This window comes from Schistocerca gregaria, chromosome 4 (assembly GCF_023897955.1).
Source record: "Schistocerca gregaria isolate iqSchGreg1 chromosome 4, iqSchGreg1.2, whole genome shotgun sequence".
Lineage (NCBI taxonomy): Eukaryota > Metazoa > Arthropoda > Insecta > Orthoptera > Acrididae > Schistocerca > Schistocerca gregaria.
This window is the reverse complement of record NC_064923.1, coordinates 183,025,766-183,042,822: the sequence shown is the minus strand read 5'-3', so window position 1 is coordinate 183,042,822 and position 17,057 is coordinate 183,025,766. Positions and strand designations below refer to the sequence as shown.

Below are 17,057 nucleotides of genomic sequence, written 5' to 3'. Positions count from 1 at the left end.
TAGACATCCGCGTATTTACGTAATCGTCAAGGTGACATGGAATTGCGCGTAACCTATGCTGTCTGCAGCAAACCGAATTGTTGTCTTTGGCTACAAACGTATCTGTGATTGAGAGCAGCTAAATACGCACCCTGTCAGGAGACACATACAAATTAAGGCCTGTCTGTGTTTCAAAATTGATGTCATCAGTTATTAATAAGCCTCAAAGCAAGTGTACAGATTTTTTCCGAAATCCAATTTCTCGTCAGGAATGACAGAAACGAAGCGCATTTGGACCCAAGTCTAGAAAACTGCTAATGTAAACTTCATTCCGTGTAACAAAGGAAATTGCAACAAGGAAACTGGTGTATTAAAAACGCTGTGATTGATGTTTTATGATAATGGTGCTAGTTAATATAGTCTTATCAGTAAATTTAACAAGTAATCCTACCCAAGGAATACTGTTCGATTCTGATCAGCTTACAATACGTTGTAGTGTAGAGCAAAATAAGAAACACATTTTTTTAATATGTGTCCATACGGCCGTTAAGGGGTTGAAACACATCCTTGAAATATCAATGAGCATTCTGCATTTTTTTGACCGGAGCAATTGCGTGCTGCCTCATTATTGTACAGGTCTACAACAATGTTACAGCAATAACGTAGAAACAATTTCAGGTATAACATAATTAAATCAGAAAAGATTACAACAAAAAATTGCACCAAATGTAAAAAGAAAACACAAATACAGTACAAGATATAAAGTGTTTCATAAAATAAAGGAAAGTGTATATAGAACAATGACGAAGAATATACACTTTGAATACATTTATCGGGGAAAGTCTTAAAAATTCCTACATGACAACTGGCATTGAAGTGGACACACATCGGACGCGCGTAGAGTGAAACAGAGATATTTCTAGCTTATTTCTGACAAATACGGCATTGGAATACCACTTCTTCATAAATGATAGAATTAGGTATTAAGCAAGCTGTGCTTTTGCTATTACTCAAAAGTCGAAACGAAAAAAACAAATAGTGGGGAAAGAGGATTTCTGACCATTACTTTTTCGGCAGATCTGTGTGTATCGTTGCAACGTACATTAAAAACCATAGAACTTTTATCTGAAAATTTTTATATCTGTTACCGTTACCGTGAGCAAGATGTATGAGACAGGCGAAATACCTTCAGACTTCGAGAAGAATATAATAATTCCAATCCTAAAGAAACCAGGTGTTGACAGATGTGAAAATTACCGAACTATCAGTTTAATAAGCCACGGCTGCAAAATACTAACACAAATTCTTTACAGACGAATGTAAAAAACTGGTAGAAGCCGACCTCAGGGAAGATAAGTTTGGATTCCGTAGAAATGTTGGAACACGTGAGGCAATACTGACCCTACGACTTATCTTAGAAGATAGATTAAGGTAAGGCAAACCTACGTTTCTAGCATTTGTAGACTTAGAGAAAGCTTGTGACAATGTTGACTGGAACACTCTCTTTCAAATTCTGAAGGTGACAAGGTTAAAATACAGGGAGCAAAAGGCTTTTTACACTTTGTATAGAAACCAGATGACAGTTACAAGAGTCGAGGGGCGTGAAAGGGAAGCTATGGTTGGGAAGGGAGTGAAACAGGGTTGTAGCCTATCCCCGATGTTATTTAATCAGTATATTGAGCAAGTAGTAAAGGAAACAAAAGAAAAATTCGGAGTAGGAATTAAAATCCATGGAGAAGAAATAAAAACTTTGAGGTTCGCCGATAACAGTGTAGTTCTGTCAGAGACAGCAAAGGACCTGAAAGAGCAGCTGAACGGAATGGACAGTGTCTTGAAAGGAGGATATAAGATGGACATCAACAAAAGCAAAACGAGGATAATGGAATGTAGTCGAATTAAGACGAGTGATGCTGAGGGATTGAGACAATTAAAGTAGTAGATGAGTTTTGCTACTTGGGAAGAGAAAAACTGATGATGGTCGAAGTAGAGAGGATATAAAATGTAGACTGGCAATGGCAAGGAAACCGTTTCTGAAGAAAAGAAATTTGTTAACATCGAGTATAGATTTGCGTGTCAGAAAGCCGTTTCTGAAAGTATTTGTATGGGGTGTAGCCACGTAGGAAGTGAAACGTGGACGATAAATAGTATGGACAAGAAGAGAAGAGAAGCTTTCGAAATGTGGTGCTACAGAAGAACGCTGAAGATTAGATGAGTGATCACATAATTAATGAGGACGTATTGAATAGAATTGGGGAGAAAAGAAATTTGTGGCACAATTTGACTAGAAGAAGGGATTGCTTGGTAGGACATATTCTGAGGCATCAAGGGATCACCAATTTATCATTGGAGGACAGTGTAGAGAGTAAAAATCGTAGAGGGAGACCAAGAGATGAATACACTAAACGGATTCAGAAGGATGTAGGTTGCAGTAGGTACTGGCAAATGAAGAAGCTTGCACAGGATAGAGTAGCATGGCGAGGTGCATCAAGCCAGTCTCTGGACTGAAGACCACAACAACAATAACCGTTTCAAAGGTATTCATTCAGAAATATTAAACTCAGTTTCTTTCAAGGTGGAGGGGATGGTTCTTCTAGCCCCCTAACGGGTGTAAGGGCCCGTATAAAAAAATATGGTCTCTTATTTTGCTGTATACTACAATATACTCAAAGCCGATCAAAATGGAAATTTATCCCTTGGGTACATTTTCTTACAAGTTACACACGTGTTTTCGTCTGCGGTAAGCTTTCTCTTTCTTCTTCTCTTTGTCAATGTATTCGCACCACTTTAAAGTCCCGTTCATCTCAGTCAAGGTAAATACATGTAACAGCACGAATAAGGAAGTAGTGTTCCGGTGGCGAGAACAGACTTACTCGCGGACGGAAGGAGGCGGTCCCGGCCAGAAGCCGCCCGCTGTCTGGGAAGCAATAAGCGCACGGCCCCGGACGGGCTTATGGGCTGTTAAAAGCCCCCGTTGATTACTCGCTCCATTTCAGACAAAGCCCCAAACTTATGAAACAGTCAAGTCTGCTGGTTCTGAATTGATTCCGCTGTTCTCGAAATAGCTTCGCATTCAACGATTAAAATGCAAATGCTCATTGCTGCTGATGTAGCTCAGTTTTCGCTAAGCTTTCTGGTAATCGCATGCCTTAGATCTCAATTAACGGAATGTCATGATAGTCATTGGTTTCCTTGTCCTTTACCACGTTTAATTGCATGAGTAGGCGTGAGTCATGCATACCATTTTACTACTTCATCTGTAGTATTATGCAGTTCAAACTTTCAATCTGTCGATCGTCAGTTAATAATAAGAAGCAGTGAACTACATTATGTTATTTATGGAAACATATACTTTATTCTGCCTCCACTACTCAACCTTCCCCTTAACATTGCAAAGCATATGCAGCATGCTCATTAGCTCCATAGTAAATGAGTATACATCATTCTATAGACAGCACAGCTGATCAAGGTAATGTAGACAACATGAAAGAACAAACTGTACAAGGAACTAGTGTGACGGTATATTTTTTTAGCTAATACATTGATCTCTCTCTCATCTCACATCACTTCTCCTGTTTTCACTCCGAGCACTAAAAAAATGAAAGCATATGATATTCTTTCGGCATGGTTCAATAGAAAACACAACATTTAACGTTCATTACCAGAAATATCGGAATTACACGAACCTCCAAAAATTTAGCTCCAATCTTCAATTTAAGGGGGACTTTACTTCATATGTCCCTCATCGTACCTCATTTTTATCAAATTACACAAACCAGCTCTTTATTTCTGGTATGCGTCATCCACGTGTATCCACTCCTAAAACTTTGTTGCTCAAAAAACAAAAGCTACAAAATCAGTGTAAAACGAGTGGAATCTTATCTAGTACACCGGAATTCTTAGAAGGATTTAAATATCTCATTTTCCAACCATAGTGGTGGTAACAACTTACCGCATTAACAAACATTTCTTGCTTCACACTTCACAGTAACTTGCAGATGTAAATTTAATATCATCCATTGATTCACCTAGATTGTGTTGTGGGTCATTTAGAGTAACATAAATAATATCATTATCAGTCATATATTACCGGAGCAAGTATTAATGCTAACTCTTCTGCGTAGGCATATAAGCATCAAGCGTTGTACTTTATATAGTTTAGTCTGTCATGTTTATACAACGTATTGTGTCTTTTCTCTTAACATTTTTTTCACTTAATTACGGCGGTTTTAAAAACTTACGAGTACAAGCACAGAAATACAGACACTTGGTGGTATACGCAGTTATGGTAACAGTTCACATGAAACGGTCGTGCAGCTCCATCAAAGTGAAACGTGGTAAAATATGCATAATTGTTTCACATTCTTTTTAAAGAATAGAATATTCTCTTCTTACCTTAAGAAAAAAACGTGTTCCTTCAGAAATTACACCTGAAAATATATAAAGAAAAGCGTCGGAAAAGCCAAAAGTGTAGGAATAACTGGCCACGTCATAGTTTTAGAACACAGTACTTAATTTTAAAACACTTAACACGTACACTTTACATAAAATCAAGAAGTTTTCTGGCAGGCAGTCCAGAAAAACCTAAACAGTAAAAATATAGATTCAACTTACTCTGGCAGGCACTGGTTCCGTACTTAGATTCTTCTTCTGTTGACTCGTGCTCACTCGGTACTGTGGGTAGTTTCTCACTTCCGGCGTGAGGCTCTGCACACACACATTCACTGCTTTTGTTAATGTACTGCGTTGCCCTGGGGTCTAATGGGAGCTACAAGCTACTCAAGGCGACAACACTATTAACAAATACTGAAACTGTTGCCAAGATCATTCATCCCAAGTCTTGGAATAAAACAGAAAGCTAGAAACAAACAATGTTTATCTCGCTTAAGCAAAGCGAGCAGGAACCACAAGGTCAGTGGTTTCACGGAGTGACAATTCACTGTTTTTAAAGTTGGCCTTAGATGGGTGTGGCGGACTCCTGCCAGACGGCTTCTATGCGCGAAATGCTGTAGGAGGCTGTGTTCGCCAGGTTGGCCAGGCACCTTGTTTGATAGTAAAATGAATTGAATAGTTCACGGAAACACCTCCAACACTCAAGTGAGATCTTTGCATCACACGTGCTTGACTGATTTGCTTACGTCCAGCCCTCAAATTCATCAAACTTGTCCACGGCCAACTGTAGCCGGAATCGCGTCGTCAATTAAATCCCTCAAAACCCCGTAACGTATGATCATTACACTTCTGTAAGAACAAAAATGATTCCCATCCCAGCATTCATCAGAATTTTCCAAAGAACTGAACAATGTTCAGCAGCAAATGGAAGCACGACGCGATATTAGTAACAGGTCTGATGCCTCGGGAACGAACGTCAGGTGGTGTCTGGGCACTTTTAGTCTACTTTGACGAACCAAAATGACTGCCTCTGATAAGACGGAACGACCTCCATTATTGTCCTACACCGGAGAAATCCATTTTTGACTGAAATAACGACAATGGCTTTTCCTCTCACTTTATTCATTACATTTTGCCATCTGAAATTTAATTCCATTTCCAGTAAATGAAAATTAGGCAGTAATAGATGTTTCACTAGACAGATATTAAAACGTTCCCTTTGGAAAATTATGAATCACTGTGCTGGTAAACTTCTACGTTATTTGATACCGAAACAGCTTAAAACTGGACGTACTCACACAGTTTTCTCTTTACTTATTCTGGCCAGCGCAACGCAATCTGACTTTTAATAATCCCTACAAAAGAATGGCCCTTACTAACAATAACCTATACCTTTCATGAATCACTTACCTCACAAAAATCTTCGTTACCCGAACTACTGCAACACAGCGAGCGCTAATACTGCCATCTAAATGAAAGATTCTAACTACTGAAGGTACTACCTACTGATAGGCATAGTCAGCAAATGAAACATTTTGATAGAAAACAAAGAATGTATTTACCTTAATAATGTTCAAAAGTCATCATTTATATCAATTCATGACATCCATCTTTACAAATTTCCTTTTTCTGGCAGACACACGTCCAGATCGTGCGCTTATAGTAACCTCTCAAAACTCTGGCATCTCTCTCCCCACATTGACCACCGCTGGCGGCTCACCTCCAACTGCCCAAAGCTACGTGCTGTTCACATCCAACTACCCAACACTATACAAGCGCATATTCCAACAATGAGTCCAACCAGCCACGGACTGCACACAGCACAGTCAGTGAATTTCATACAGAGCGCTACGTGGCGTTACCAACATAAAAACCTGAACAGCCTACTTACAATGTGATCGACGACCTAAGAACAAGACTGAAATTCGTGATTGCTTGCTGGTGGCTCTCCATTAATGATCTCTCCGCGGGACACTACAAGTCTGAGTTCACATCTTGGTGTCGCTACGATCCAGTAGCAAGAGCTTGTATCTATTCTTTCTGCTGACTAGCGCATTCTACGTTTTTTTCTAATTTCTCTCTTTACTTATAGATCTCCCTTAGGTCTTGAGATAGAGCGACACGATCTCCAGCCTCATTTGTCCGCAATACACTCGATCCACCTCAGTATGTTGGGACCTCGAAAGTAATTGCTTCACTAAAGAAGAAGGGATGTCTGGCACGAAAGTCCCATAGGGGGCGCCATGCTGGAAAGACTTGCAACAAGCCCACGGGCACATCATGTTTCAGAGGAAGCTGAAACCATGCCATACCGCGATTCCTTGGGCCCGCTGCGCTGTTAGAACACACCGCAAATGGCTCGAGCAGGAATCATCAGCACTAGATGAAAGACGTTACCCGCCCCTCATTACATCATTTTAGAGAGCATCGAAACAGATTTACTGCAAATGTCCTTGGAACAATGTGCACCTGACACCGTAAGTAATTCTTTGCGTCTAGCCTGCATGCCATGTCCCCTCTTCCCGATCTTCGTGTATGCACGCCTTGTCTTTTTGTACTGATTCCGCCTAGAAGTTCACAAGAGCTATGCGTGTAGTTTGTTAGATGTAGTATAGTTATTAATGTTTTGGCGGCGCTGCAAACTCGTTTTGAATAGTAGTTAAACAAAGAACTGGAACTACATTTTATCATACGCAGGCACCATGTCCCAAGAAACTTTCTGGCAGATTATAACTGTGTGCAGAAAATCAGCTTGAAAATGTAGTTAAATGACAGTATAGAATACACACGACACCAGCGTGAAAGATTCATCCTGTAAGTAAATTCATTCTTCATCTGAAGAATGCTTTGTTCTCGTAAAAATATTCCCCCTCTATGGCACATGAGTTAATGATACTATTCTGTTGTGTTCAGTAACACGACTATTACATCAAACGCTTCAATTATATAACAGCTAAATACGGCGGAATACATACAAATCTTTGTATATTCACGTGCTCTAAGTGGGAAAACACAAGTACACTTAGTTACGAAGGAAATAAACTTCATACGCTCTCATTTTGCATTGCGGTCAATTTTCAGATAACTGGGAATTGTGCTGCAAGATACTTTCGCAATGAAAGAGCAACGAAGTTCATTCTTTAAGTGTAATTTTTACCCATATCACCATTGCCATCACCAGAAACAATATTTTATACGGACTGTTAGGCGCTGGAGAAAAATGGAGGATTTTAATCTTGATAATAGGTCGTAAGTCCTAAGATGCTAAGGTACAGTAGGCGCACGAAGAAATTCGAACACACTTGCTGGAAAGTACTTTTAAACATGATTAACATGGAAGACGTCTATTCAAAACGCAGTTTGCTCATTTAAATGTGTATGTAGTCTTACTGATAACTGATATTTATCGGTTATTGGTACCTGCCATTACCCTCTGCAGTGAGCTACAACTCATATGCAGAGGCTTTCTGACAAGTGCCGTAACCTTGAGAATATGCTAATTAATCCGCCTTCATATTTCTATTTTAAGAAGAGCAATTTGTGAAGAACAATGGGTGCTGCGCTGCCAGAACGTTGGAAACCTCGAGGGAGTCGACGAAAGCAGAAAAATCGCTGCAACACGCATCGTTCTTTATCAAGAGTACTTTAATCTCCGCATTTAAAGAGGAAAGCGCCTTTAAGGCATAGTAGTGTATTTCTTTGTTATTTTACTTCTCACACAAACTTAGTATACACGCTACACGGTAGTCCAAATGATGCCCCAAAGCAGACAAAATAACAGTCAATTAGCGCAAATCCACATGTCTGTGACTCCTAGTAAAATAATCGGAAATTTCGGTGGGTGTTCAGAGATATTTTCCGAGTATTTTGATATAAATAATCTAGTCTCGTGAAGTTTGTTACAGATTAATAATATAATTATGATTTATTCTGTTTGTTATTCAGTTACCTTAGTTCCTGTAAAAATACTTTCATTACAGTGAAAAAGTCAGTAACATGCCCATCACCAAAACGTAAAACGAAAACAGAGACACGCAAAAGTACTGCAAGGCGGTTTCTGTCGCTAGGGAATCAGCTCGGAAGAGCTTTGCTCTTCCCTGGCATCAGTAAATCCACACACGAGAAGAATGTCGGTCAACTTATTTCAGTAATCCTGTCCATACTGCAGTGTATCAATGCTGCCATACAACTAATACTGTCGGAAAAAAAGAAGGAGGCAGAACGAAGCAGTACAGAATGCAACATTAAGTACCGTGAATGACTGAAATAAGCTTGTTTTCAAGCCAGAGACATGGTACATATCGTCGACATTTACAGATATTTACAGGGTAATACAGGTACAAAGATCAATAGTGGGTAAGAAAATGAAAGAAATCCGATGACTCTAACTAGCTACCGGAGACCATGGGTGCCTTACACCAAAATACTGAAAAATGTCGGTGGAGTTCGTGCTGATCCTGTGACTGCGAGATGATAGCTAAACAGTAACTTTGTTAGAGAAATTTTGTTATGGAATTCATCTTCATCACTCAATCACAGCGAGCACAGAGTCCCTAAACACAGACTCTACTTTACGGCTGGTCTAGAGGTTTTCAAACGAGCATCAGCGCCTCTATGCAGCATCAGGCTGCACAGGTCCGTGTCATGTTCCACTGCTTATATGTACTATCTTGTTCATGATCTAGACAAACTTCAGAAACCAAGCCTAGTGCACCTAACATGCAATGTTCAAGATATGGCAGATCAGTGGCGGAGTAGCTGGTTTACCCCTTTTGTGATGGTCACTCAAAGAATCCTGTCTACCCCTACTTGTTCTCCCTTTCGTGACTTTTGCGCCTCGTATCAAAGTGGAAGTTGTTAACGTAGAAACATTTTAAAAAGGGTGCCGTTCTTTTACAGGAGCTATTACATGTAAATCAGCTCTGTAACGAGAGTATACGTTTGGGAAATATCTCGTTCTGTATTAAACCAGTGTTAATAGCCTCCTTGATTTGTGATCCTAACGACTATGTGATATTACTGGACGATGGGACTGCCACGGCTCTGATGACACAAAGACAATTAACCCGAGTAATATGTGAAGAAAATGAACTTTTATACGAAATTGTATTCGAAATTTTAACTCCTGAATTTGTTGTCGTAGAACCCTAGAAACAATGGTAGGTCGTTTCTTACACATCCTGCCTTATTTAAGGGTTGCAACAAAAGTCAAGCCTTGTGATAAATAAAAAGTGACTTTTCCGTGGCTTACCTAGATTAGGAAGATGGTGTCCTCAGTTATAGAGAATGAAATATAAGAAACTTGTGCAGGTAAACTATTCATTTTTTAAAATAAATATTTCCTCTTAATATCTGCGTACGTAATACAGTAGACTCCAATAAATTGTGCCATACACAGGAAGTTTAATAATTAGTTACACAAAACTAACCTTTAACTGTGGAAAGGGTAAATAACTTACAGAAATGTTTGATACAGCATTGAATGCAGTATGTCTTTAAGTTTGTTTCCCGCCTAACACGGTTAGTTGCTGACTTTCCCGCTAGGTGGCATGAGCGAATGCGTTATTTCAACAGTCATCACTGAGTCGGATGATGGAGCTGAGAGTGCGTAAGTGTCGTTTATGGTTTCATGAATCTAAAACGCTTTTACAGTTCAGAAACAATTCAGGACCAAATATCGCAAGCCACCATGTCGAAAAAAAAACTGTTATTAATTGATACAATCGTCTTACCGAAAATGGCTGCGTGTCACATAGGACGCCAGGTCAACTGAAACAAGATTTACTCGTAAGATCCCTTCTTTTATTTCGAGTCATCTTTAACTCATACAATGAAGGCTTTCACGACCGGAAAGGGCCTCAAAAAATAATTTTTTCAGCAAAATGGCGAGCCACCACGTCAACATCGTGAGATTGTCGTGTTTCTCTGTAGGCGGGGGCTTGGATTAAACGTGGTGGAACAACATCCTGGCCATCACCTAATTTAAACCTGATGGACGTCTGTGTCTGGGGTTGCATTAAAGACAGTGTGTTTGTTTCTCCGCTTCCGGAAAACGTCGTGGAGCTGTGACAATAGATAATACAAGCAGTTGTCACCATATATCACGACTTGCATCACATGATTTGCCAGTAAACTGATTACGGATGGGACTTTTGTCGTGTAGCAAAAGATAGCCACACTGAACGTTTGTAAATAAAACATGAAGTTATACTGCATTCAGTGCTGTATCAAAATTTCAGTAGGTTATTTACCTTCTTCATAACTGAAGGTTATTTTTGTTTAAGTAATTTATAATTTTGCTCTTGAATTCCAGGGTAATTTGTACATGGAAGGGCAAACTGCGGAAGAGAATACTTGAAATGCTAAGGAACAAATATCTGATCAAAAGTATTCAGACACCAATATATAACGCGAAATTGATCACTAGATGTCACAACAGACGGACCCGCCAGTATAAAAGAAGACGGAGAGTACAGTGTTGTCAGCAGAGAAGCGGTAATAGCAGAATGGTCCGTCAGGAGCGCTCTGTGACATTGAACGTGGACTAGTCAGCGGACGTCACATGAGTGACAAATCCAGCAGGGACATTTCATCCCTCACAAAGCTGCCCCACTCGGCTCTTGGTCCTGTGATTTTAAAGTGGAAACGCGAAGGAACAACCACACATAAACCAAGACCAGCAAAACCTCATATTGTGACGAACGGGTTTCGTCGAGCATTGCGGAGGGTGCTTGTGAAAAATCGCATAAAATCAGCGGAAGGAACCATTTGTGAGTTCCAAAGTGCCAGGAGCAGTCCAGCTAGCACAATGACGACGCGTAGAGAGTTGAAAAAAACAGGGAACGTGGACGGGAGGGGTCAAGTAATGTCTCATTAGCCACACATTTCTGCACTCAATGTTAAGACACACTTGAGGTGCGTAAAACGCTACGCGAGTAGATAGTGGATGACTGGAAACGAGAGATTTGGTGTGATGAATCACTCTATACCGCGCGGCAGGCAGTTGGAAGGATTAAGGGTTTGGCGAATGCCTGCACAGGACGTTAACTGCCATTATATCAATGAAGAGGAGGTGGCATTACGATATGAGGGTATTTTTCGTGGTTAGAATGTTGTCCCCTTAATGTGCTTAAGAATACGCTAAATTCAAAAGGACTGAACACGTTTTATTGCACTGAGTAGTGCCTACAGCAGAGAAACGTTTCGGAGATGGTCGTTGATGGAATCAACACAACAGTATGTGATAAAGCAACATCTCTGAGGCCACGGTTTGTGGAGAATAATATTCTCGACCAGAGCCCACTGGAAGATCTTTGGGACGTGAGGTCTTCGCTCCAGACTCCAGCACACGACGTTCTCTACCTTCTCTGACTCCGTTTTTGAGCAAGAATGGGCTGTTATTCCTCCACAGACATTCAGACACCACACTGAGAGTTTTCTGAGCAGAGTTCAAGCAGGCCTAAAAACGAAGGGTGAACACACCCTTCATTAGTGTCCACTAGTTGGTGTCTGGATACTTTTGATCAGAAATGTGTAGCTGAGAAGAGGAGTAAAGTTGAAGGGGCCCAGTTCCAGACTGACAGACCTTGAGCCAACTACTCGTTATTATTCGAACAGAACAGACGACGAGCCGTAACTAGATCAAAGTCTTTCTTTTAATTTCATTCCAAACCGTACAATAATCTGAACAAACGCTTATCATCATCAGAGACAGGCCACGCTCTCGAGAGTTCATAAAATGTCGGAGGAAAGAAATTGGCAAACCAGCTCCAGTAGGCAGTAGTGCTAGAGTAGCGCATCGTTCCAACGCTCCGTCATGATGTGGAACTGAGTTTGAGTTAACCAGAATTCAGAACTTAACTCGTTGTATATCATATTAAAATGACTACCCAGGTAGAAACTTTTAGCCTTGATGCCTGTTAACTTTGTAGTCCCACGTTTTCATCAAACTACTGTAGACACATAAGCAACTTTAAATTACAGTATTTAACCCTCTCCTAATTGGGATCCCTCAAGCCTATTCCCGGTTCCCTGGGATGAAAGGAACTGGGGTCTTCGACAGGCCTGTTCTCAAATTACGGTCCCAACCTTCAGGCTTCTTTTGTTACCCCTACTTGGTTGTTATAAATATTCTAATATTAAGTTTTGTCTTCTGGATACACTGAACAAGCATGAATTTCTACTAATCACACAAAAATCGTAAAACTGTCCATGACGCGAAAGCTGATTAGGACACTGAAGTGCTTTACCAGGTGCAGCCTTATCGGAGGGGGTATTCCTTTGCCTTCATGTGACTTTCGGTCTGACATACCCAGCCATTTACATTGTACCTATATTTTGTTGAGTGATAGAACCGCCATGCTAGCTAATTTGTTATACAGAATAAGTCCCATCTTTACTGTATTTTTTGTTTTTTTTTTGTTTTTTTTCCACTGGTATAATTCTACGGTTTCATCTTCTGGCATTTAGCCAAGTGATCGCTGTCACATAGCACCGCAAGTATATCCGTTTAATGTAATTCAGCAGTCCCTTTGATGTGGTTAAGACACGGTTGCACCAGTCGCAGAGTGGCATAGTAACCATTCCCAGACGACACCGCATTACATTAATCGAATATACTTGCTGTAGTATGTGACATCGATTACTTGGCAAAGTACCTGAAGACGAAGCCATCTACCCTCGAAATCGATGGCAGATAAAAACAATAAACACAGCCGAGGAGAGCTATAATAGTAATAAAATATTTGACAGCTGGCGTTCTTAATGTCCAGCACCGTGGAGGCAACACGGCTGTGCGACTTTTACAGTACCAAACCATTCCCAGAGGTGAAAAATAGATAAGTGACAGAAACAGTTATAGGACCGAAGGAGAATTGAGGCATAGACCTCTCAACTTAAAATCTCTCTATCACTTAACCACCGAATCGTACTGTTGATTCTCTTGATGTCATAAAAACGCCCAATCTGTCACACAGTTTTATGGTGAGACAAACGTTCATCGAAGCTTATACTCGGAAAAAGAATAAAAACATATTATTTCAGAAATGATGGGTGTGTCCTAATTAATAGAGACTCCTGAATGGGTGAAAGTATTTGATAACAAGAGCAAAAACGTTCTAGTAAACATGGACCCCAGACGAGCCGTTTGCTAGATACCCGCGAATGTGTGTTTACGAGCCGAAACTGACTGCAGCATGGAATCTATCCTAATGAGTAAGAATATATTTTAGGTGTAAGCTATTACGTTATCTACATGTCTAATTGGACTCAAATTTGAGATAAACCAAGATGCCGTTCATGTCATTATATCAGCAATCGTTCTCAGTGAATGAGCTGTGTGTGTCGGTGACCATCTCATTGGGCACGCATTCATGCAAGAATAATTGATGGACGAAGGTACCTTTGGTTTCTGCAGCGGGATCATCGCCTGATGGAGTGCCGGTACTTTTTGCTGTTAATGTACGACTCCTAATGAACCAATGCGGCTCACTATGGATAAGCCGATCACGGCCTGTACGATCACCTGATCTTAGACCTCTGCAGTTTTCCTTCTGCAGTATTCTCCCGAGGAGAGAACAGCAAGTGCCAAACGCCAATTTCCCAGAAACGTCGCTCAATGGAAGAGGGGTCAAAATAAACGAACAATATCTCGTCTTATCCGTAGATACCCGACCATTTCTGAAAAAACGACGGTCAAACTTTTCGAAGAATTTTTGAGGTACTTTATGTGTCGTATACTGCATGATACCCTCAAGTGAAATCGTAATACAACGGTCAGCCTCGAGGTCTTTTATATTTTGCGCCCCGTGTTCGATACATGATTATTACTTTTACTTTTGTTTTTCATTTACATACTCATTTGTGTATAAGATAATTACACGAATGTTTTCCAGTGTATATTATTATAACGTTGTCATTCGTCTACTTATTGTATGTCAAATGAATCAATTAAAAAGGAAAGAGAGAAAATTATTTGAAATTGTTTTCGCTGAAATTCGTGTAGCGTATCTTGATTCAAAATCAAAGGTGAGCGTCAGCTTTTAAAAAAGTGGTCCGTTAAGCATGATTTGTCGCGAAATTATTGCCGCCGTGCGAAATCTCCAGTAATGTTAACGATGTTTCTTTCCTGGGTGATATTCATACGGAGAAACGTGACTGTGGCAAATGTCCCTTCGCGCGATGCTCGTGGGGTGTTCGCGTTATACGTGTATCGAATGTTTCTGCGGTCGGTATCATCCAAGGGAATGCATACAAATCTTCCTTAAGAATAAACATGTGACTAAATATAAGGATTGATATAAGAATAGAAATAAGAATGATATATCAGAATATGAGAGTTTAAACGATCGTAAGCCCTCCACATACCACACATACATATATTAAATAATAAATGTATGACACTGTGAAATCCAGCTGTAATTTTGTAATTAATATAACGCCCTTGTACTCCTTAATTTGACAAGAAGTGTTCTTGTAGGAGCCTTCCAGTGACGTGGGTAGATAAATGAAAACTAAAGAAATAAAATAAAATAAATAAAAAACATTAACCGCGTTTCGAACACGACGCTAGCCACTAATCCACCAGTTCATCTGAGGCTACTGCTCGTTAAAAGGCACATACAGTGCCTCGAAAATACCTCGCAAACTTTGGCCGTCGTTTTTACAGAAACAATCGAGTATCTACGTACAAGCTGAGACAAGTGTTCGCTTACTTTGACTCATCTTCCACTGAGTGAAGTTCCTGGGAGATAGGGTGATGACACGTGCCCTGTCCTCTTCGTCAGATGTGAAGTATAGGTTTGAAGAGCTGTAGCAACAGACTGTACAGTCTTGTCAATGTTTACGATACTGTGTGCAAATTCGATGACACGTGGAACACAGGTACAGACTGTAACTGCAACTTGTCAAAGTATTCCTTTTTTAGCTAGCCTATGGGCGATTTTAAGCACAATTAGATGAGGAATGAAGTGCCGAAGTTTATACAAGGGCTATCCACAAAGTACATTACGTTTTGGAATTAAAAATAAATAAAGTATTGAAATTTTTTTTATTATGTACAGATGAAAGCCACACTTAAATACTACTTTTCTACATAGTTGCCATTTAAATTAAGGCACTTATCGTAGCGATGGAGAGCTTGGAAATTCCTTCGTCGTAAAATTCGGCCGCCTGCGCCTTCAACCACTTGGTTACGTCTTCTTGAAGCTGTGCGTCGTCATCAAAACGCTGCATCGGCAACCACTTCTTCATTGCTGGGCATAAGTGGATGTCGCTCGGTGCCAGGTCGGGACTGTACGGCGGATGAGGAAACAACTCCCACTTAAAACATTCGAGAACTTCACGAGTGGCATTTGCCGTGTGGGCCCGGACGTTGTCGTGAATGAGCAAGATCTTTGAGCCTAACTTTCCCTTGCGCTTGTTTTGTATTGCTCTTCTGAGGTTGTGCAGAGTTTGTCAATACCTTTGAGAGTTTATTGTAGTGCTTCTTTTCTTTTCTGTCCCAGAAGATAGTCGCCATCACCTTCCTTGCCGACATTGTCTGCATGCATTTCTTGGGTTTTTTGGGGGAATTTGTGTGCCCCCACTGCATTGACTGCAATTTTGTCTCTCAGTTCACATGCTTAACCCATGTTTCGTCACCAGTAACGATGCGGTCGAGTAATGAGACGCCATCTTTCTCGTAAGCGTCCAAAAACGCTAACGCTGCAGCCATTCGCTGATTTTTGTGAAGCTCTGTCAAGATTTTAGGTATCCATCTTGCACAAAACTTGTGGTAACCAAGCTTTTCGGTAATAATTTCGTGCAACAAACTTCGTGAAATTTATGGAAAACTCATAGAGAGTTCCGTTATTGTGAAATTACGATTTCACGGACCGCGGAATCGACTTTTCGACAAGTTCGGCAGTCACTATGGTGGGTCTTCCATTTCGCTCTTCGTCGTGAACGTTAGTTCGGCCATTTTTAAATTTTATGACCCAATGACGCACTCCACCTTCAGTGATTATGTTGTCCCCATACAGTTCACAAAGCTGCCGATAGATTTATATCGGGGTACAGTTTTTTGCTGTCAGAAACCTTATTACAGCACGCACTTCACACTTCGCGGCGTTTCTGTGCCTCGTGATGACTGGGTGTTGTGTGATGTCCTTAGGTTAGTTAGGTTTAAGTAGTTCTAAGTTCTAGGGGACTGATGCCCATAAATGTTAAGTCCCATAGTGCTCAGAGCCATTTTTTGAACTTCGCGGCGTTTTCAATTAACGCTCACATTTCAAACTGTCACACTAACTCGACGGAGTACAGCACGAACCTCTCACTAGCACGGCAGGATTCCGACTGAGCGGTGGAATGCCAGGCCACAAAGATGGCCGCGCTAGCCCCGCCCTTAAGGGACACAAACGAAAATGTAATGTACTTTATAATGTTACTTAAAAACCGTCTTGATTGCAAATATTTTTATTCATATGACCGGTTTCGGTTCATTCAGAACCATCTTCAGATCTGATATTTCAGTTACAGGAGTAAGCCGTCCAAATCCAGCAGTTTTCACATGCTATGTCACTTTTTTTTTTTTTTTTTTTTTTTTTTTTTTTTTTTTTTTTTTTTTTTTTTTGACGTAGCATGTGAAAACTGCTGGATTTGGACGGGTTACTCCTGTAACTGAAATATCAGATCTGAAGATGGTTCTGAAT

The 17,057-nt window shown here is 40.4% G+C and overlaps 1 protein-coding gene across 7 annotated transcripts in view; it reads left to right on the top strand.

Moving 5' to 3' along the window:
- Positions 1-17,057, top strand: part of LOC126366011 (gamma-aminobutyric acid receptor subunit beta) — a 603,333-nt gene that overhangs the window by 500,413 nt on the left and 85,863 nt on the right. The window lies entirely within an intron of this gene.